This window comes from Panthera tigris, chromosome A3 (genome assembly GCF_018350195.1).
Source record: "Panthera tigris isolate Pti1 chromosome A3, P.tigris_Pti1_mat1.1, whole genome shotgun sequence".
Classification (NCBI taxonomy): domain Eukaryota; kingdom Metazoa; phylum Chordata; class Mammalia; order Carnivora; family Felidae; genus Panthera; species Panthera tigris.
This window is the reverse complement of record NC_056662.1, coordinates 19967201-19990076: the sequence shown is the minus strand read 5'-3', so window position 1 is coordinate 19990076 and position 22876 is coordinate 19967201. Positions and strand designations below refer to the sequence as shown.

The window sequence follows — 22876 nt, the reverse complement described above, 5'->3', positions numbered from 1 at the left end:
TGATACAAAGGCTCAAAGAGGGAAATGAGCTTAGCAGGTTCACGGCAGACAAAGATCAACAGGCCAATGGAGCTTGTACATTTTCAACAACAAGGAAGGTGCCATGAGGTGGGAAGCACCGACCACGGGCTGGGAGCACCTTGCAGACCATGCTCCAGTTCCGATGTTACCCTTCCTGAACATGGGGACCCACTGGAGAGTTGCAGCCAGACAAGAAGCTTGATCTGTGATTTTAAAAGACCCCTACGGCTTTCCAAAACTATCAGCTTCTTAAGCATAAGTTGTTGTCTTCTGTGGCTCTGCATTCACAAGACCAAGAGAACCCTTGGCACACGGTAGGTATTGCATCAGCTTTATGAAGAATCAACAATGTAGGGATTGTTGTACAATGTACAGAATCCAATGTAGGGATTCATTTACTGGTCCCACAATATTTGTTAAGTATTTAAAGGTACTGTACTAGGTACATGGATATAGTAAAAAAAAAAAAAAAAAAAAAAAGAGAGAGAGAGAGAGAGAGAGAGACTTAGTTTTACCCTCAAGGCCAAACAGACCTGAAATGAATAAACACATGTGTGGTCATTTGACTTCAATTGGAAATTGGAAATTTATCTTTATTGGAAGAAAGGGAATGTCTTTTCTTGATGCTGTAGCCTATGATCTCTTTATTTTCAGGCTGGAGACAGCCATAGCTAGTTGTCTCTTTTTTTCCTTTTTAAGGAAAAAGCCAAGTCTTCCACTTTTCCAGAAAGTGGGAGAGAAAAGAGAGATTTAGAGGAAAGGGTAATTAGTTGATGTTGGAATGTGTTGACTTCTTGGTGCCTTTGGCCCCGTGGGTGCAGATGAGCAGTGGACGTTGGACATGGTAAGTGGAGCTCACGAGAGGTGGAGATGGGGTCATGGCTTTGGTGGTTACCAAATAATACATAGAGGAAAATGCAGGGTGTGAAATAATCGCCATAATTTGCCCTCTCTGTCCCAGTACGATACACTACACCTTCCCAGTTTCCCCAGAGAACTATCACAGCTTAATTTAAAGACTATGTGCTCTGGAGTTGCATGCCAGGTTGGGCACCAGAGTGGCATCACCAGTAGAATATTCGTGAGCAAATTACCCAAATTCTTGGAGCTTCAGTCTCCTCATCAGTAAAATGCGGATAACCACAGGCACCTATTCCATACAGTTGATGAAATGCTTTAATATATTTACAGCCCTTGAGTGATATTAAAGGCTGAATTAGATACTACCCAATATCTTTATTATGTCCAATTGAAAATATTTATTACAAGGCTGCGACTCCTTCTAGACCACCATTTATTGTGATCATCTGTAGGTTACCAAAGGCAACCACAGTATTTAAAAAAAAATGTGCCTGATAAAATGTTCTTTGGATTAATCTTGCTGGATTAATCACTGCTTATCTATAATCTAGGAGAGCCCTTAATTATTGAGGACATTATGTACCAAAAGAGCGTGAAAGTGTGGATGGTATGTTATTCTGTCTTGTTCCAGCATATTAGGGCCGTTGGGATCCAATACACCCTTCCAACAGGAGGGCTCAGGTTGAGGCTTGGGGCATTTGGCTGAATCAGGTATTATCCGTGGGTTTACAGACAGATGGAGTCCCCCATGCAAAGTGTTTCCAAGCAGGCCGATGCACCATCGGCATCACAGTCCTGTGGGTCAGATGCTTATTGAAACTCCTTGACCTCAGCCCTGACTCACCGGTTCGCAGCTTATTGGTGACGGGTGAGGCAGAGAATAGCTTGCCTGGAACTACCTCAACAGTGGCTCCCAGCGTGTGCCATAAAATTTTAAAAACAGAGGAAATCAAAGAGAGAGAGAGGAAAAAAAAAAAAGCGTATTTATATTCTTGCTGATGGAAATTATTTCTAGAGGTCATGACATAGGCTGGGTCTGTGAGATCCTGGAATCAATGTTTGTCTTCGTGGAGCTGAGTGTTTCTTTTCTGAGAGGACATGGGAAGTGGGAAACAGACAATGCCTCTTGGTGGCAATCCGAGTTGGCAGGGAGCCCCTTCTTCTGGGCAAAACTTCTCTGGGGCCTACAGAGCCTTCTCTCAGCCTCGACCAACTCACCCAAGAGAGAGGTCCCGTCTCTTGCTATCTCTGAAGAGAGAGCCTACGATTGCTCTGACCCTTGGTCTCTGCCATTTACGGGGGCACGATTTCATTGAATTCAAAAAGGATTTCTCTTTTCTATGTTTTTTCCCTCTTCCTCTCCTTTCCTAACTGAGTTTCTGCCAAGGCAAACGGGTACAAACCGACGCCATCAGGAAATCTCGAGATGGAGCCCAGTTCTCCCGAACACTTCATACCCGAGTGTGTTCTTTCCCTGAATCTGCATCCAACACTTAGCCAAGCATGGATTCCTATAAAAGCCTTGTGAAAAGAAAACACGGATCAAAGACACCTTCAAAGTGTTGTCGCGTTGAAAACCTCTGCGTGAGGGGTCAGTGGCCACCAGCAGCTCGAGGTCAGAACTTCCCCGACACCCTTCACACGGGGCCCTCCCGTAGGGTCCTTCCGCCAAGGAGGAGCTGTGCCCCCTCCCCAGCCTTGTGCCCCCCCGTGAGAAAGGACAAGAGCAGCCCCACCAGAGGCCCTTTCCCTTGGCAACGCTCTGTGTCAGCAAAGCGTCTCCAGCAAGCATTTCCGTGGGAAGGCCTTCCATCTGGAGCTTGGCAGAGAGGGGAGATTTCCTTTGAGGTTGTGCCACCCTCTCCCTTCGGCTCTCCATAAGGTGCAGCTCGGAGGGGCCTTGTCTGACTTGAGGGCTGGTGCCGGCGTGTTTCACGGAGCCAGAAGGGCTCTTCTGACTCCCCTGCGCAAGCCTGCGAGGCGCTGAGAGAAAGAATGGTATTCGTTCTGCCACCACCTCCCATCTCAGTGTGCAACAGGTCACAAGATGTGACAAGTTCATGCGCTAATTCCTTCCTTTTCAGTTAACAGAATAACACAGATGGGAACACTTACCCCGGGATCGGACGTAAACTGGAGCGGCAGGAGAAGGAGGACAGACACAGCCTGGCCCCTGCTCAGGATTCTGCTCGACAGAAATTGTTTTCAACAGCATCATCACCCGCAGCTGGGTAGCCCCAAGAAGCTACTCTCTGACAGGAAGGCGCAGGCCGCTGGCACGGGCCCTCGTCTCAACCCACCCATCCCGCAAAACGCTCCCAGCATGTTCAAGAAATAACAACACCAGGCAGCAACCCCATCGCCTCCCAGGAGTCTCTGGGTAGCAACGCCCAAGGCAGCAGTTCCAAAACCACCCCGTAGACTGTCTGCAAGATGATAAATGGAACATTAAAGGAAGAGGGATGTTGAGACAGCAGTGGTAGAGCCACGCACAGAACCGCGGGGATGCCTGCCGTCTGTCCTGGCCGCTGGGCACTCTGCATACTCAGGTACAGAACCGGCTTTCAGGGTCTTGTCCCTTACCAGGCTCTGACCTACATTTGTATCCCAAAGTGACAGAGATCCATTGGCGGTCAAACGGCTAGGGCTCTGAAGTCTAAGAGATGCCTTCAAATCCCAGGCTGCCACTCATGAGCCACATGTGTCGGGGCAAATTGATCCGGCTCTTCCTGAGCTTCTGTTTTCTCCCCTGCGAAACAAATTAGGAAACACTTTCCCCCTTTACTCAGCTGTTTAGGATCAAATAACATGTCCAGAGCTGGGACTGGGACCTACAAAGAGTAGCTACAGTTTATTGATGTATTTCACATGTGCCAAGCAATGTGCCCGACACTCTTATAAGTACATTTCTAATTAAACTTCACTGAAGCGCCCGGGGGCTTATGCTACCATCACCCTGGCACCGTATTGCCAACGAGGAAACCGGAAGTCAGGAACAAGATCCCACGAACCGCAAGTGACCAGCTGGTTTGAAACCACCTCTATCTATCTAGGCCTTCAGAGTCCAGATTCATAACCATATCGTAGGCACTTGGTAACAGTGGTGGTGATCACTGTCCTCGTCATCATCATGATGGCTAACCAAACCGTGAGGGGCCTCTATGCCTTGCTAGACAGCGTGCACGTCAATATTTTAGTGCCAGCTATAGGATGATGATATTAAAATAAATTATAAGGACTAACTCCAAACCTGGAAGAGAGCTACAAATTTTGGACATCAAGGAAGGAGAGAAAGACCATGCTTCTGGGAATTTGAGTGAGGTTAGGTCAAAATGAATCTTTGTGGACATTTGTCAATCACTTTCTGCTTGTAATCTCTTCATCCCTTTTTGTGGTAATAGCCTACCCTCCCTCCCGAGAAATAACCATTCTTCTATTCCATACGGCTCTGATGGGGATGACAAGTCACATTTTCCCACTGCACTAGACCACAGCATGGGCTGCCAGTAATAGGCCTTGTTCACGGAGATTAGTACAGAGGGTGAGCCTATGATCTCAAAGGATCCATCAAGTGAATTCCAGAGGATTTCATGTATTGATAACAGAAGAATGACAATGTCTCCAACCTTTGCCATCGCAAGGCTGGCATGACGTAAGTGTGGAGCATTCTGTAGACATTTCTGTTTCTCATTTGTCCAAATAAATGGAGGAAGTCAGCTGTAGGAAGGAATGCAACCAACATAGGGAAAAGCAAAGGATACAGACAGAAGAAGAAGGAGGGGACGAACGAAGAGGAGGGGGAGAGGGAAAGGCAAAAGAGAAAAGGGGAGGAAGGAAAAGGAAAACGGAGAGGGTGGGGAGATAGCTATTTTTATCTCAGGATCACTTTGTGTCAAGATCAGTTCTAATCCAGGTTCCCATGTCGAGTTTCCATCATGTTACATGGGAGAATGCTGGTTCTCACAGTACGTATTGGCTATGTCAATGGTGAAGTCATGGGCATGTAACGTTCCATCATCTAGGATGATCAACATTGTGGGGACTTTCAGAATTTCTAAGTCCCTGTCCCCAGAACAGTCTTTGCCTCTACTGGGTCATGTAGAAGCACATGTCAACTAAATTCCAGTTGGTTCTTTATTTTTAGTTGCATGATGTGATGGAAAGAGAATGAGCTTTGAAAGCAGATAGATCTCATTTCAAATATCAGCTTCACCAGAATGCATGATCTTGGACAATAACTTAGTCTCCACTTGCTCATCTCTAATTGGGACCCGGGTACTCGGGTGTGAAAATTGGGTTTGGGGGCAAGTCAAATGCTCTAGAGTAGGAAAAAAAAAAAAGTGCCTTTGGCATAGTGCCCAGCCCATAGAATGTACTCCGAAAATAGTTCTTCTATTTCTGATAGTTCAGATCCACCCTTCCTTCACAAAGACCCTTCATGGGAACTGAGAATAGGTACCTGAGGTCTTTCTGGGAACGTTAAGGACCCTCCGTAATTCAGAATAATGTTTCTCGGTATGATGGGAGTTGTTTATGGTCATGCTATGTAAAATGTCAACAAAATATCTCAATCTCAACTCTCAGAATAAGTTGCAAAAATTAACAAGATATGTGAAGTGTCTAATTTGTTCACTAAATGAGCATAAATGAACAGTTACACTTCATACATCATTATCACTTCTCCCTGCCACTCTCTCCCTGAAGTAACAGGCTCACAGCTCCCATTGCCCCAGTTCCTGGGGTGGAGAAGGTGATGATGATCTTTGAGCCCTCTCGGACCTCAGGATATGTGTAGTGACAAGGACGGCAGGGTGGTCTCATGGCTTCACCAGTTACTGTCCCTCTGTAGCAGATTTGCTTGAAGAAGGGAAACAGCACATTGCTGGTGGTTTGGGGAATTTTGTAGTAGAGTTGTTTTTATGCCTTTCTTACTTCCGATCCTGTATAGCAGCATATTCTTAATTTTTTTTGATTATTTATTTTGGGGAGAGAGAGAGCAGGGGAGGGGCAGAGAGAGAGAGAGAGAGAGAGAGAGGGAGACACAGAATCCAAGGCAGGCTCCAGGCTCTGAGCTGTCAGCACAGAGCTTGTCATGAAGCTCGAACCCACGAACCATGAGATCACGACCTGAGCTGAAGTCAGACGCTTAACCGACTGAGCCGCCCAGGAGCCCCTATAGCAGCATGTTCTGTAGGGATTGTCTCTGTCTCCTGTTCTTCCTTATCTTATCCTCCTCCTCCTCTTCTCTCTTCCTGCTCCTTCCTGCTGCTCCCTTCCTCTTTCTCTCTCTTTCTCTCTCTCTCTGTCCCTCTCTCTCTCTCTCTCTCTCTCTCTTTTTCATTTTTGGTCTTTGTGCCCCAGTTGTAGCAGACAAGGGGGACAGGACCAACGACTACAACTGAATAAGATACAGCCTTCTGCCTCAAAGAGCTCACAGTCTCTTTGAGGACACAGACTGAGAGCAGTTTGTGATCACTGTTTCTTTAGCTTGTAGCCAAGGAGGTGGAATCAAGACCCGTGCCAGAGTGCAGAGCTGACTTCTCAGCCTGGGAGAGGTGACATTAAAGCTATGCCTCACATGGTACCCAGATGCCTCCCTTTGTACCCCGTGAGCCAGTTAAGAGGGAACTATCTTCCTATAAAAGCAGAGAGCCTAATGCCTGGCAGACTCTGGATGTAAATTTCAAACGCTGTGATTTAAGTAAAACTTATTTAAAGTGAAAGTTGTGGTCACACTGAAGATAAAACCCGTCTTTGTTTTTTGCCTTACAGAAGTTTATATGGAATTCCTTTCTTTCCCATTCTTGATGCCCATTGGGTGTAGGTATCCTTTTGGCTGACTCAGAACATTCATGGGGAAAATCAGAACCAGGGCCTGTTTCTTCTCCTGAAAACAGCTTCTCCTTTCAAATAAACCTGTGGGTAAAATGTTTACAAGTGTGATATTTCACACGTGGAGAAGAGGGCCACATTAATGGCATGAAAAGAGGTACCTGTCAGCTCATTCAAGCAACAGCCCTCATACTTCTGTGATTGGGAACGTGGATTCCATGAACCCAGGAAAGGGAAGGATGGAGTACAATGCAGGGTTCTAAGAAAAATTACAGCAAGAAAGAGCTTGGAGTGAGTCTCCAACTGAGTCCCAGTGTTTATGGAAGATGTTCATGCATCAATCGCCATTTTGAATCCAAAGGAAGTCTTTCCTTCCCAGCCATCTAGAGAAAATAAATTAATATCCAATTAGCATCTACTGTGTTTTGCAGGAAGAGGGTGGGGGGAGAGAGGGAGAGAGAGAGAGAGAGAGAGAGAGAGAGAGAATGTTCATTATTTACGGCATCCTAGATGAGAATCTACGGTGCAAATTCCATTGGCAAATCTGCTGTTGAGGTTTCTCATCTCTAGGAAGGGATTTTCCTTACTAAGCATTTCTCAGGTTTTTTTCCAGTCTCTGTTTTCTTAATTTCCTAATTTTACAAATTGTCCACAAGGGAACAGGGCTGAGAGGACAAAACCAACAGAGTGAGGCCGTGTGGGATTTGGTTTCCAAGACTCAAGAGGGTCCTGCTCTTACCGGAGCCTCAAGTCCAACAACAGTCTTAGTAACAGAACACAAACAGTTCCCTTGACACTCATTTGAAGGGGGAGGGTTGGGTGTGGGAGCAAATGGCTCGTCTTCTAATAGGACTGCAAGCAAAATTCAAGTGAAGTCAATTAAGTCTACGAGCAAAGTAATTTTCACAGGACTTACCCAGCAGGGAGGAGCGGTCATATCGAAGATCGAACAGGGGAAACCGGAAGCATTTGCAACTGGACTCATCAGAACTCACAGGGGCATTTTGGGATAGGATAGCAATGGTCTATTCAATGGAACTGTTCTGTCCTGGTGATTCTGGGGCTATGGAAACTCCTGTCCTTGTTCACTGGTGGAACAAAAGTGGTCTCTGTTATAGCCTCTAGGGTAGGGGGAGGCAATAAAATATTCAGGTTTGCCAGAATCGCGATGGAGACGGTGCAGTCCTGGCTTGTAAACAAGAGCCAAGGGGAGCCGGGAGGAGAGAACACCAATTTGGGTTGAACGGGCACAGAGGGAAGACAACAGGGACCCAGCTGCCACTGCGTCCCGTGGAGCACACCCGTGCAACTGAGGCACAGAAAGCAGGAGCAAGGCCAGCAGAGGTTTGCAAAAGGAGGCAGCTGGACTTTGTGCTGGGGTTTGCTGCGGTGTAGAGAACCCATTAGGTGATTCGTGATCATTTACCCGATGGCCTACATGTGCCTGGTGCCATGTCAGGGATGCAGTGCAGTCAGGAGAGGGAGTGAGACAAGCTAAGCAACAGTTCCACATAATGGAATGAGTAACATGAAAGGGAAGTGTAGAGGATGCTAAGTGAACGCCTAGTCAGGCTGTACCAGTGGGAAAGGACTCCTTCCTGCCCCGTCCTATCTAGTTTAGGCCATGGTCATTTCTTGCCGGGGCACCGTGACAGTTCCACCCTGGTCTCTTCACATGCACTCATTCTTCTTTCCGGCACAGCTGATTTATGGTATGATTGCATCCCATATTACATGCCTACCTGCTCCCTTTAATAACATCCCACCACACTATAGGTGCAGTCAAGATTCTTTGATATGACCAGCATGGTTCTGCTGTATCTGCCTTATCTCTCCAAATTCATCCCACTCTATTCTATCAAGCCATCTGAAATGACAACACGCTGACGTCAGGATGCCTGCACAACACCTTGGCAAAGATGTGTATAAGAGAAAACTCAAGGTGGGCGTAGGAGAACAGTGTCCATGTTCTCTCTGAAAGCCACATTTTGAATGCTCTGAGAAGGACCAGTAGACAGAATTCTGTGATGACCCTTCAAGATCTGTGGCCCCTGCTTTACACATATCTACTGCAAGTTATTCAGTCAAACACTAATTTAGGCGCTGCTGTGAAGAGATTTTGCAGATGGTATAATCGAGGTCCCATATCAACTGATCGAGAAATTATCCAATGAGCCTCACCTAGCCACAGGAGCCCTTTGAAAATAGAATGTTTCCTCCAGCATCACAGAAGAGGAAGTCAGAGATTTGCATAAGAAGTATTCAATGCGACACTGCTGGCTTAAGGTGGAGGGGTTCCGTGCAGCAGGGAATGTGGGCAGCCAAGAGTGGCCCCTGGCTCACAGCCAGCAAGGAAACAGGGATTTCATTCCAACAACCACAAGGAAATAAATTCTACCAACCACTGGTAAGCTTGGAAGAGGACCCAGAGCATCGAATGAGAAGAGGAGCCTCGCTGACTCTTTGACATCAGTTGAGCGAAACCCTGAACTAAGAATCCAGTCATGCTACACCAGACTTGTGACCCACGGAAACTATGAGATCATACATTTACGTCATTTTAAGCTGCTACCCAGGACTATAAAACTAATGGTTGATGCAAAAAGGAAATTCAACTTTCAAAAGTCCTGGCTATACTCAAGTGGGTATTTTCCTGATCATTTACCAATGCCTCTCTGTGAAGTTTTTTTAATCCAGATAATCACCTACAGCATTGAGTGGGCACACATCACCTACGGCCTTAGGAAAAGGGCAGGGATTATTTCTACCCTGGTTGCAACTTGCAGTTAGAAATCTGACCTCTTGAAATATTGGGACTTGACCCAGGAATAGAGAGAGAGAGGATGGTGGACATTTAGATGATCTTTGTGAACAGCTAGGATTGGGTAAATGGCAAGAATGAATCAAAGGCTAGTGTTGGAAGCATGCGTACTTCTTGCATATAGAATAACTAAATAAACGATTAACTGAATAACTAACTAACTCTTAAGTTCACTTCCAGATCACCTATTCCTCAAGTCTGTGAAATGAATTTGAAAATACTGGCATACGCTAGGGCCCTGAGTGCTTGTAGAGACTGGAGTGAGAGACGGCGGGACGTCCACAGCTATCTTTTGGCAGATAGCACACACGAAAGGCCTCCATTCTCATTAGAAGGGAACTGGGCTAGCATTGACACTTGACCTGTGGCATTGTTCTCCCAGTATACACAGTCTGAGTCAAGAAAACTCCTTGCCAAATGGGAATTGCTGGCCCCCTGCCCAATCACTAGGCCCTGCTTGTTTTAGAAAAATTTATTACCATAAAAAAGAGACAAATTGTAAAACTCAGACTTCAGTGTTGAAAAATTAATTAGGCCTTTGGCTCTCTCCTCTCAGCATTTGTAGAGAATTTCTTTGTATACTTAGCTGGTTCGTTGATGAGGGTTAAATATGTGTACCCGAGAGATTAACACTCTTATTGGAGCTATTTCAAGAGGGAAAGTGTGTTAGAACCAGAGCCCATTTAGTATTTCCAAAGAACATAGCAGGAGAAGTCAACTAAGTGAGCTTGGTGGTTGTTAGGAAGGGCTTCTTACCAGAGGCAGCTTTGGGATGGGGGAGGGACGGTCCACGTGTCAGGCTGGGGAGAGACAGGGCAATCTAGAGGTTATAGAAAGTATAAAGATGGCGGCATGGACGAGCATGGTGGACCCAAGAAACCAAAACCCAGATTCAGCATGCTTGGAGTAAAGACTCTAGCTAATGGCAAGAAAAGAGGATACAAATCTGGAGACGAAAATGGAAAGGTAGGTCTGAGTCAGAGCAGTAGTAGTCTTGATGCCTTCCCCGGGGATCTGGGTTTTAACCTATAAGCACCAACATGTTTTTACCAAGGGCATAGTATGATCGCTCTCATTTCTGAATATTATCTCTGAGAGTGGCAGTGTGGAAAATCAGAAAATGCCGTATGATATCCCATTTTCTGGCTTTGCTAATGTCATGAATTGGAATAAGAATGAAATTGGGGGTGAGGAATGCATTTAGTTAGCTTTTAGGCATGTCTGCATCGCACACGTGGGTATGTCCTGTTTCTGTGGCTCGGGAGCTAGATTACAAGGAGATTCAGACGGAAAAGCTGTTGCACTGAACAATGTGGAAACAGGAGCTTGCCTCGGGGAGCAGGTAGCAGGGTTGTTTTTCACCTCTGCAAATCAGGACTCACCTCGAGCCCATGCTGCATTGGCCAGTCACTCTTTTGCATTTTGTTAATAAAGTAAGTCACTCATTTATTTATCAGTTATCAAGTTTTTAATGAGAACCTGCTATAATGGGCACCATTCCAGCACCAAGACAAGGTGGACAAAGTCCTTAGGCCCCTAAAGACTCAGTCTTCAGAGAGATGAAGACAAATAACAAACCACTAAATCAGCAAATGCCAGAAAGTATAAGGGCTCTTTGGAAAACAGGTTAAGGAGATCAAACGTTGTCCAGGTGATGGAAATTCCATTTTAGGTAGATTGGCCAGGGAAATTTCCCGTGAGGACATGACATTTGAGCAAAGACCTGCATGAGTCAAGGAGCGAGCCAAGTCAAGGTCTAAAAGATCTGAACCAGGGACATTCAAGGAGAAGAGAGAAGGTTACGCATAGCCAGAGTCAAGCGAATGAGACGCGGAGGACGAGACTATGAGAATCAGGTAGGCAACTGGGCAGGGAGGGGCTTGGGGCCAGGGCTGGTGAGTGTGGGTGACATGGGAAGCCGTTAGTAGCTCCTAAACAAGTCAGTGGTGGCATCTAATGTGTATTTGCAACAAATATTGCTCAAACATTAGAGTTTTATTATTATTGGGGCTATTGTTATTATTATCACCATTCACTCTTTCACTCACATGCTCCTATATTCTAGAACCATGTTCTGAATGCTTTCTCCGTGCCAGGCATTGTGGTAAATACAATGAGCGCCGAAACTAGTTAAGACGTGACTCCTTCCATCACTGGCTTGCAGGATTACAGGGACGTGTGCGTGGACCACACTTAGCACTGAAATATCTTCGATTCACTTTGGACCCAAACTCTTTATACCTCAGGTGCAAATGGTAAGATAATTTAAATATCAGGGATCTTGGCATGTTTTTGTCATCTGGTCAAGATCCCTCACTTTCTTTATTATTTGGTTTTATTCCCATTCCTCACTGTCATTCTAAGATCATTCACGTATATAGTTGGATTTTAGAAATTCCTCCAAAATGTGTTTTCCAGGTTTGTAGCAACTCTTTTTTTTTTTTCCTTCCAAAATACACATGCCGAGTCAGGAGTGAGAGTATAATGCATTAAATTTTGTGTGGAAACCAAGAATCTGTATTGATATATCCCAGTGTAGGACTTTTTGAAATGGGAGGCACTGAAGTCCAGTGGTATGCTAATACACCAACACTTCTAGGGAAGAAAAAGGTCCTGACTTGTAGTATTTGCTGATTCTCATGGTGTAAATATTCTCATCGTGACCAATTTCAAGCTGAGATTCAACAATCAGGTTGCAAAAGGCCCAAGTATTTAACGACTGTCTGGCCCAGGTCCAGCATACTGTTGTATGGTTCCTTACCTTCCCCTGAAGGGTATAAGGAGGACACGGCCCTACTCATGACATCAGCCCATCCCCACTCAGTGTGTCATTCTTCCCAGATATCAGGAATCTTCGGCCTCCTTCCATAAAGTGAGATGGGTGTTCCAGAAACCCTGATACGCCCATCCAGAGGTGAGTGAGAGGCTGGCTTTTTCTTTTCAAGGATGGGTTAAGAAAGTTTCTCCTTAGGCCAGCTGGGAGCCCTGTTGTTGGAGTCTCCTGTGTGCACATGGTATAAGCCAACTGGTAAATCCTGACGCTGTGGACACATTTCAGCCAAATTAGAGGGATGGCTTGGGGCCGTTCTAAATATTGCCTCAGAAATGTCTACAATCCTTATGTTACGATGTTTATCTGCTGTTGGTCACTGAAGAGCCTGGTTGGGCAGACAACCGGTCCCCCAAATATACAGTATACTTGGAGATAGACAGTCATTAAAATGAGGAGCTGAATCATTTCTTGAAGGTCTAACGGTGATTTCTTTTGAGTTACGCTTCCATGTAGGTTCTGACATCTTTTAAAAAATGTGTGTTCTTCCTCTTAAGGATATAAATGATCCATCATGCTGCTTAAAAGTGGAAATAATCATAATAATCATCATCATAATAAAAAATATGGATTGAATTGTGTCCCTTCAAAATTATATGTTGAAATCTTACCACCAATATGATGGTATTTGAAGGTGGGCCATTTGGGAGGTAATCAGGGTTAGATGTGGTCTCGAGGGTGGAGCCATGATCTGGTGGGATTAGTGCCCTGATAAGGAGAGACACCAGACAGCTTGCTCAATCTCTCTCCACTACTCTCTCTCCAGCTACAGAAGGTGGCTATCCGGAAGCCAGGAAGAGAACATGCCAGAAACCGTACTTGATCTTACAGGCTTTCATCTTGGACTTTCCAGCCTCCAAAACCGGGAGAAAAGAAATTTCTGGTGTTGAAGCCACCCACCCGAGGTGTTTTTTAATGCCAGCCTGAGCAGACTACTATTTCTACTAACATTGCTACTATGGCTAATAATAAGAAGTTAAGCACCCTACACGCATACTCTCCTGTAGTCCTCACGATAACCTGTTAGGCTGGCTTTCGTATTTCCCTCACGAGTGAAGAAATAAGAGAAGTTAAGGAACACAGGAAAGGCCATCCAAGACGGTAAGTAAGTGACAGCTGGGTTGGAGCCCAGACTACGTGTGCCTGGAGTGCCCACTCTTCCCCGCTAGGCTGTAATGCTTCCCAAAGGTCACTACATACAGGCTTGGTATAGAGGGGGGCTCGGAATACATCTGTGGAATGTTTGGAAATGAAGGGTGGATGGTTAACCTTCCAGGACAGGAAACCGAGTTTGGAACACGTAGAGTTTTGTAAGCGCTCAACAGGGTGGAAGACCATGCCGATGAAGTCACAGCAGAATTCTCTGCTATGAACCTCAAAAATTTAGTTCTTTCTTGGAAACGCGGGGGAAAAGGAGTGTAAGCCTAAGGTAATTTTCCTTTTATACTGTTACACTTGTCAGGGTGCCAGCGTCCACATATTCCCCCCAGGGATGAAACTGCAATGCCTAATTTTCATGATTGTGTGATGATTACAGAATTAAGTGCTGAGGGAAGAATCGCAAAGTGCAAAGAAGTCTGCATGCCTTTCCAACTGGTTAAAGGCAGGCTTGATGCTTTCTCTTATTTGCAGGAGACTTCCTACATATGGGTTTTCTTCACATTCCTGCTGTGTGGACTATTTATCTCCAGATCATCATACAGATCCTGACTGGCTGCGACCTGTGTCTTTAGGAAGAAACACTTGTAAATGCATCGCCACCATTTAAAATGCAGTCTATCCCAGTTGCACTGAAAATAGCAGGGAAGTTTCACACTGAAGATCAGTTAGCTTTGGTACAATGGTATTAGTGTTCGGGATTTAAAAAAAATACGCACTTTTCCACTACCAAGAACTTTTCCCAATGATTAGATAGGGTTTTCTGCATAAGAAAACTTGGGACAGTGTGAAAACGAGCTTTTCGTTATATGTATAAATGCAATTCTCATACAAAGTTTAACTGTCCAAATCATTTATTTGTTCATGACACGTAAAGGAGAAAGCAGTAATGGGAGAGAAAAATCAGGTCCTGACTGCATCAGTTTAATCCAGAGGAGTTATTTTTGATTAAAAAAAAAAAAAAGAAAAAGCTAGAGAAAGAGAATTGCGGACGTAGAATTCATCCCTGCTCGTTCATTTTCCATTTTAGTGGGCTGCAGCCAGACCTGTGAGGAGTGTTGCCAAAGCCAGCAAGAGGTGTCCGGGGCTCACTCTGGGGGCTGACCGAGTTGTGCCCTTGCTGACCACAGTTGAAGCAGATGGAAAGGACCGGCGTGTTCTGATGGAGTTCTCTGTTCCCCTCTGGGGCCGGTGGGAGGAGGCACATCCATTTGTCCTGTTTTACAACTGCAATGCCTTTCCCTCTTAAAAGGAAGAGATTGCCACATGCTATCTGCCCCACCATTAGTCAAGCCGTGGAAAGAACTCAATAAGGGCTAAGAAGTACAATGCCCAAAGGGACACCATCAATCCCTTATTACCACAACTTCCTCATTCTTGAGTTGTTTATATTGATTTATCTTTTGCTCAGGTAGAGTGACTTAGAGTAATTTTCTCAGCAAGAGAACACGGATTGCCTCTGTTCTGAGCCCATGCCTGTCTGAGAATGTTTTTCATCTGCCCTCACGGAGTAATTGGGTATGGGATATTGGGCCCATTATCTTTTCCCCTCAAAACTCTGCGGTTGGTTTATTCAGACACTTGTGTGGCGGGTATCCAACTATCAAGCTACCATGACTCGGGGTCTATTTAAATCAAGCTACCTTTTATTCCCATTTCCACGTAGGATGTATGCTTTATATTTGAATTACCAGTATGTTACCTGAGCTTTACTCTGTTGTTAACTTTTTTTTTTACAAGGATTAATGAATTATTGTAGTCAGCAGCCTTCTTTTACTTAAGAATGTCTTCTAATATTCCTTTAAATATTACTTCTGATGGGTCTTATATGCATAGTTTATTTATATTCACATCTCTCTTTCTCACACACACACACCATAGATTTTATATATATATATATATATATATATATATATATATATATATATATACCCTATACTGCACTAGGCTCCTTACTGTTTGTTTGCATCTAAATTTCAAAGTCCCCTTTCCCTTTTGTCTCTTCCAATATAGGTAATTTTTTATCATAAAATCTATTATTTACCACTTTTACCATGGGTCCTTAATGCAAAGATCAAGCAAATAATGCATCTTTTAATCTTCCCCCTTAACTATCTTTTCTGTCTTTTGATCATTTTACTTAATGTATGCTTATTTTGATTTCCTAGATTTCACACCTTATAGAACATTAAACAGAAATATTCTAAAATTTCTATTTTGGAGAGTTCTTATCTAATTCTTGGGGATCAGTAAGATGTGGAGGTTTGTTCTTGAGCCCATCTGGAGAGGCTCCCCACCCCCCCACCCCCCCACCCCCCAGCCCACGATTGGATTTGCCTTCACAGGAGACTGGAAGAGAGGCTGTACTTTTTCCTGTGTCCTTCTCTCTGGTATAGTCTCCCCTGGGCTCGCTCTTGATACTTGTACAATTTCTGAGTTTTTATATAACCCATAAAATGTTGTTAGCATAGAAAAGGCAGACTCCAATCATCCCTCTAAGGTTTTGTTTTGTTTTATTTTCTAGTTGCAAATATAATCTTGGACTCCCTTCAAAGAAATTTACTGACATGAAGAAGCCCTGTGTTCCAGGGTATGAACCTCAGAAATAATCTTTCAGAGGAGAGATGTTTTCTATAATAAAACACTAAGTAGCAAACCATTCAAGATGCTAGCTGCCTCCTTGGCATTACAGGCATAAACCTGCCTCATTAAAAAAAAAAAAAAAAGTCCCTTCTACTGAGCTGCACCCCTAGTCTGGGGCCCTGTGGCTGTTGGTGTAGAATATAATGAGATTATCACACATTTGTTGATTTGTCTCAGCCTTGTCTGACGTTGAACCGCATGCTGTATAAATGAATGTGTGCTAGCAGGTTAGAATGTAGTTTTAATAACGGTAGGACTTGTGGTGGTGTTTCCCTCCTGCTTTTTATGTAGGTAATGGCTCCAAGATGCTTCCTTGGCTTGTTTCAATTGTTTGGAAATTTACCTACTCTGTCCTTCACCTCTAAGTTTTGATCATCCACCTAGGTGATACCCCTTGTCATGCTCCACCCGACAGACGGTGAACATTAATCTCTCAGTCAACAGCCTGTATTATATTTTTAGATGGATTTTTACAGCCATCAGGACCCATTGACTTCTGAGTACCTACTTTGTGCAAAGCTTGAGAATTTAGATCTTCTGACACCTAACCAAGAAAGCTTTCAGTAAGTCATGTTTAGGAAGAAGTTAGCAATCACCATGTTTTCTGTTTCTGGAAAACCGGGTGTTACTTGGTCAGAGATTTTTAAATTGACCTAAGCTTCTTTATATAATGTTTAAAGACTTTGTTACAAAGAAAACATATGAATGCCTACCTAGCTCTTGGAAGCGTGGGGTCCTAGAGAAAATTCTGCTTTCTCTCTTGCTGCAGTTCAAGGCGGGATACATTGATAGCCAGAGGGGATCTGGCTGTGACCCAAATCCATTCCTCTGACTTTAAATGCAGAGAGGACACACTCAACTTCCAATGGCCCATCCAACAATGATGAGACCATGGCTGACGGGAATTATCTCAAATTTGTCAGGAATGAGCACACACTTGCTAATGGCCTATTTCCTTCCCCCACATGCATCCCTGCAGAGGAAGAAGGCAAGAGAGAGCGGGACCCTTGGCTCAGCTTCTGCCTTTTCTCCTCTTTCCTTTCCCAAACACCCTCTCCTCTCACCCCAGGATCATTCTTGATTCTTGAATTCCCATCAGGTTTCAGGGGAAGGGGAAATACTATTTCTTGCACTTTTTGTTGGCGAAGAAATTGATGCTATCTGCCTCCCATTGTTCTACCCACCATCCGGTTTGGACCTGATTGAGGGCAGGAATGAAGGTGTGCATCCAGTTGTGTCCCATGTCCTTTGAACAACTCTATCTTTGCAAAGAGATACCATTTCAGAGACTGTTCCCATTTAGCTTGAATGCTGGTAGCAAACTCAGTGCATTACCCAAATGAGAGTCACTGAATGTATTCAAAGAGCTACTAAAAAGAAAATTTCAGTGGGTGGGTGGGTGGGTGGGGGAGAGTCCTCAATATCTTGATTAAGCATTCAGATGGCTAGAGACATGAAGGATAGAAAATCAGCAGAACAAGAAATAAGCTCTAGGAAACTGTTCCCCAGTGATGATGGTTTTGCCACATCCAATGGGTAATATCTATACATTATGGTTGAACGATCATATCACTGGCATACAGTAGGTGCTCAATACATATCTCTGAGGGTCAGCACCATATTCCTGGTACACCTGCTCTTCTAGGTAACTGGATCTAAAGAAGAAGTAAACTGCATCTAGCCTAGAGCTAAAGAGCAGTAAACTGCAGTATTTAGATTGGGGGGGGGGGGTTCTTTTAAAAATGAATTTATTCTGATTATAGATTAAAAAATTACCAAAGATAGTACAGAGTTCCCATATACCTCTCACTCAGTTTCAGTTTCCCCTAAAGTTACCATCATATATTATTGTGGTATATTTGTCAAAACTAAGAAACCAACATTGGCAGTTAATTGTCGCTTTATTTGGATTTCACATTTCCCCCAATTACTGTCCTTTGTTCTTGTTCTTGTTTGGGAACCAACTGAAACATACTATACTTATTTCATCCTTAGTCCACCCTGGTCTGTGACAGTTTCTTAGTCTTCCCTTGTTTTTCATGATCTTGACTATTTTGAAGGATCATGGGCTTTTATAGAAAGTGCCTCAATTTGAGTTTGTCTAATTCTCCTCATGGTTATGGATTTTTGGCAAGGATCCCACAGGGGCACATGATCTCCACATGACATGACTGGTGATGTTCACCTTCATCACATGGTTAAGGTCATGCCAGATGTCTCCACTAAAAATCACTATTTTTCTACTTTATGGGAGGAATTATAGTTGTGATTTATTATAATTCCATTTCTCAAAGCTTTGTGTGTAAGTCAGGAAACGGTTTTTTATTGTGAAATGAAAGAACAGTGGTTCAAGTCAGTGACAGAAAGATCTTGCTGGAATCCTGGAGAAAGTTTAATCAGTAATGGACTTGTAACAAAATAACCCAACCCTGGCAGAGCTTGAAGGAAATGAGAGTTGGAGCTACAGGGCTGATCCACTCAGCTCTTCTCTGAGCTCATTCCACAGGCAGAGGGGTCTGAGCCCTGTCTCCTGTTGTGTGGACCTTGGGCAGCAGGGACCTGGTCTGTTTTGCCATTTGCTCTTCCTGATGGTCTGAACTTATCCTAAGGCTCCCCTTCTGCACACGAGGCCCCACCGCCTATGTCCCGGCCTCTGGCATGCCTGCTGGAGCCAGTTACTGTCACTTACTGCTGTGTCTAATCCCTCAGCTCAATGAAGGACGGAAGTGGAGAAGGGGCTTATCAGATGCTGAGATTGTGAAAAGGAGAGGAAAGCAGCCCTCTTTTAGGTCTGGTCTCTGGGTGAGGGACCAAAACACTTTAAGAGTGGAAATGAGAACTTCTGTTGGCATAGCTCCTGTATTTCATGATGCTCCAGAAGAATCCGTCTCCTAACCTTTCCTGAATTATTGCGTAAAATGTTTGCTTCTATTACTCCAGCGTTGTGAAACTACTGGAGTTGAGCACGGAGGTTTTAGGAGTTAAAATGAATCCCTCTATCCATTTTAAATAATATATCTTACCTTTAAGGAAAAAAAATCTAACAACAGCAGGGGTCTGTTTCTGCTGGATTCTGTGAAGTTTCGACACTTTGGGTCCGTCTATCCAACTGTGGGAGTAAGTGCATCAAGGCCTTCTTCGTATTAGGGGTCAATTTTCATCCTAGGTTTGGAGAAGGGGTGCTTAGTCTATGGAAGATTTGTCAAGGAGGTAAAATTAGGGAAAAGAATTTCAGCAGCTAATGATTTTGCAGTTTCAAAAATCAATAAATTATACAAAGCAGTGTAACTTTGTCATGATCTGGAGATGAAGTTGATGAAGGAGCAAACACATGGCCATAGATTCAAGAGGGAAAATGAGAGTTTTTTTTGTTTTTTTTTTTTTTAATTTTTTTTTTAACTTTTTTTTTTAATTTTTATTTATTTATTTATTTATTTTTGGGACAGAGAGAGACAGAGCATGAACGGGGGAGGGGCAGAGAGAGAGGGAGACACAGAATCGGAAACAGGCTCCAGGCTCCGAGCCATCAGCCCAGAGCCTGACGCGGGGCTCGAACTCACGGACCGCGAGATCGTGACCTGGCTGAAGTCGGACGCTTAACCGACTGCGCCACCCAGGCGCCCGAAAATGAGAGTTTTGAGGGCAGAATCAGGATATCTGATTGGAATCACCAGATTAACAGGAGGGAAAAAGGAAAGAGAGGGAAAGTAGTAATTTTAAAAGAAACATAAGATAATTTCTTAGAGTTAAAGGAAGACAAATTTGCAGTTTTAATGTTCTCACTGGGTCTCAAGAAAAAAATTACTGAAAAGAAATCTAAGCCTTTAAAACTCCTAATTTCTAAGCCACATATAAATCCTGAACATTCCCAGTTATAAATAGCTGATTATTTTTACATAGCAGAGTAAACCTGCCTAATATCAGATTTCCCTTTAACATGGGAACCTATTCTGCAACACCACAGACTCTTAAGAGGAATAGCTACAATGTCTATATCGTACATGTGAGAAAATATCATACATGCATTGGCAAAAAACTGAATCAGGAAAGGTCTCTGAGAATGCAATCTGTGTCCATTGATAACTGTGCCCTCTGAATGTCAGTACAGTAAAATCAGAGGTTTCATTCAACATATTGGAACATATAAAAGGGAAAGAAACAGTGACGGGCAATGACTAAATATTTAGCAGGTAAAGATAGATGAAAAAGTAGATGGATATGATATATATGTTTATATAAATATGGTCTAGTGGGTGATTGGATGATGATAATGCTGCTATGAATTGGTAGTTTAGGTGCTAAGCTAAGTACTTAGTACTTAGGTACTAAGTAAGGTGCCTTGGAAAAGAGGACACGAGCAGCAACGGAAGACCTTTTAATAGACTGTCCCCCTGAAACCAAAACCCAACTCCCAGCCAAATGGGAGTGGGGGGAGGCAAACGAAGGGAGTAGCAAAGAGCAGATAATTAAAGTTTAATTTAAAAAATGATACAATTCCACCATAATAGGAGAAGTGAGGTCCAAACAATTCAACTGTTGAAAAATGCAGACGATTGGTATTATGAATTTGATGAAACGTATCATACAATGGTATCTGCAGGTCTGTATTGTCAAAAATCATAAAAGTGGAGATGGTGAGAAGTACAGTGTATCCAACTGAAAGGTGCCTGCATTGAGAACGTCCCAAATGGTCGCGAGGTCCTTATGTTCCAACCACAACCCACCCTGTTAAAGCATAAGAACTTTAACCCGCCCCTGCCAGGGAGCCGGAGCTAGACAGAGGCCAGGAGCCACTCACTCATAGCTCATCTCCATGTTCGTCATTGGCAGGGTTCACTGCAATTCCAAAGGTTTCATAGCAAGGTGAAAAGTGACACTGTCTAGAGCATTCCTGTCCATGGGGGGGGGGGGGGAGTAGATATGTGACATATCAGTGGGAGAAATACAGGCTTCACTGTGACGATTAGAGGGGGAGAATCATTAGCAGACTTAAAAATATAATAGAGCTTCTAAATTACAAAGAGAGAATGGAGAAAAATGTAATTATTGCGTGTTATGAGACAAATATGAATATACCTAAGGGTTAGAGAAAACACTGATGTCAGGACAAAGAAATCAAGGTCATGTGCATTCAACAGGATATTAGATAATAATAAAATGGAACAACCCACAAAGAGACCTACAGAGGATGTACATTCTTATATAGCAAAAAACATTGCAGCAAAATGTAAACTTTGGGTTAGAACACTCAAAACATGGTCATTTGTTAAAATAAATTTGGAAAATTTCTGTGTAACTACTTTGGAATATAAAAATTCATGTGGGTAAAAACAGACTATTTGAGAAATACAATCAATAGTACAATTTAATATATTTATATAATAGAATGTGTTATCTTAACCAAATATAAAAAATGTCCTTTTTATGCCCTTGGAATACTTCAAGAAAAAGAATTAATATACCTAGTCACACAAAAAAAGTTAATAAATCTCCAAAGGACAGATTTTATAGGCCCTGACTTCTGACACCTTCCTCCCTGTCCCTCGAAAAATGGAAATCAGTAACAAATGATGTTTACCCCTGAAATATGCACCTAGCTCGTTTCTACTTAAAAAACATTTTCAAACTACAACAGATTAAAGGGGGGGAATGTAAATCACAAATTATTTTTACAAAACTGAACGAGGATGAGGGGAAAAAAACCCTCAAAATAAAACCTGTGGGTCACAGCTAAAGCTAGATTTTTTTTTCCCCAGAGGAAAACACATAGCCTGAACTAAACTTTTAAAATTATTATTAAAACAGGGAGCCTGAAAGCAAAACAAACTTTGATTTCAACTGCATGCAGTAAAAAAAGAACAAAGGGGAGTCTGCATTAAGTGTTACCAAAAAGTCAATGTGAAGAGTTAGAGAATGACTTGTGATGGTCAAGTGGGTAAAGTGGTCAGGAAAGTCCTGTCCGATGAGCTGACATCACACAGATAACTCAGGAAAGTAGAAAGTTTATCAGGTGAAGATCTGTTAGGATCCACTGAGGTGCACCCAGATATGTAGAGGGACTTGTCTTCCAAGTATCAGCGGTTACTGATTTGGGGTTCACACTGAGGTGGCCAAGAAGGCTCGTGGAGACAACTGGAAGAAACGAAATAACTTTCTTCCTTATTTTTCAACAGCGAAACTGGCTTCACGGTTTCTTATGATTCTGTAAATACGTGTTACAGTAAAAATAAAGTGAAAATAAAAATAAATGTAATGGTTCCTTGAACTCCTGCTGTACCAAGGTAACCAAAATCAGTGTTACTGATCATCTGTTCATGAACCTCTTTATATATGTGTATATACGTATATACAAATATTAAGTTGTTTCTTATTTTAGCTGTTTTAACACAGATTTCAGTTTTGATGTGCGCCTCCTGCTTTTCTTTTCCTGTTCCCCCGTCCTGCCCCAGAGAGCTAACAATGAAGTTTACATATCATACTTCCCTACTCAATGATCACACATCCAGTGCCTACAGTTGTGGCTTTAACTGTTGATACAGAGTTAAGTACCAATATAGATATAAGTAGCAAAGGTTTTGCTATTATTTTAAAAAATGACCGTAGTCCATAAGGCTTCTCAACATCTTGATTTTCTCCCTCACATAGATTATGGTAATCCTTTTGAATCACTTGGTCTGAATCTAAGGCATTATTGTAGGGATAACATAATA

The 22876-nt window shown here is 43.2% G+C and overlaps 1 long non-coding RNA gene across 3 annotated transcripts in view; it reads right to left on the bottom strand.

Annotated features, from left to right (window-relative positions):
- Window positions 1-6398: 6398 nt before the first annotated feature.
- Window positions 6399-22876, bottom strand: part of LOC122237195 — a 32737-nt gene continuing 16259 nt past the window's right edge. For 2 of the 3 annotated variants that reach the window (XR_006215458.1, XR_006215459.1), the window contains 3 exons: window positions 19190-19328; window positions 7631-7802; window positions 6399-7097 (listed from right to left, as the gene is read on the bottom strand). This is a non-coding gene — a long non-coding RNA (uncharacterized LOC122237195). The remainder of the gene's footprint in view (window positions 7098-7630; window positions 7803-19189; window positions 19329-22876) is intronic. The other variant, XR_006215460.1, reaches the window with a different exon arrangement.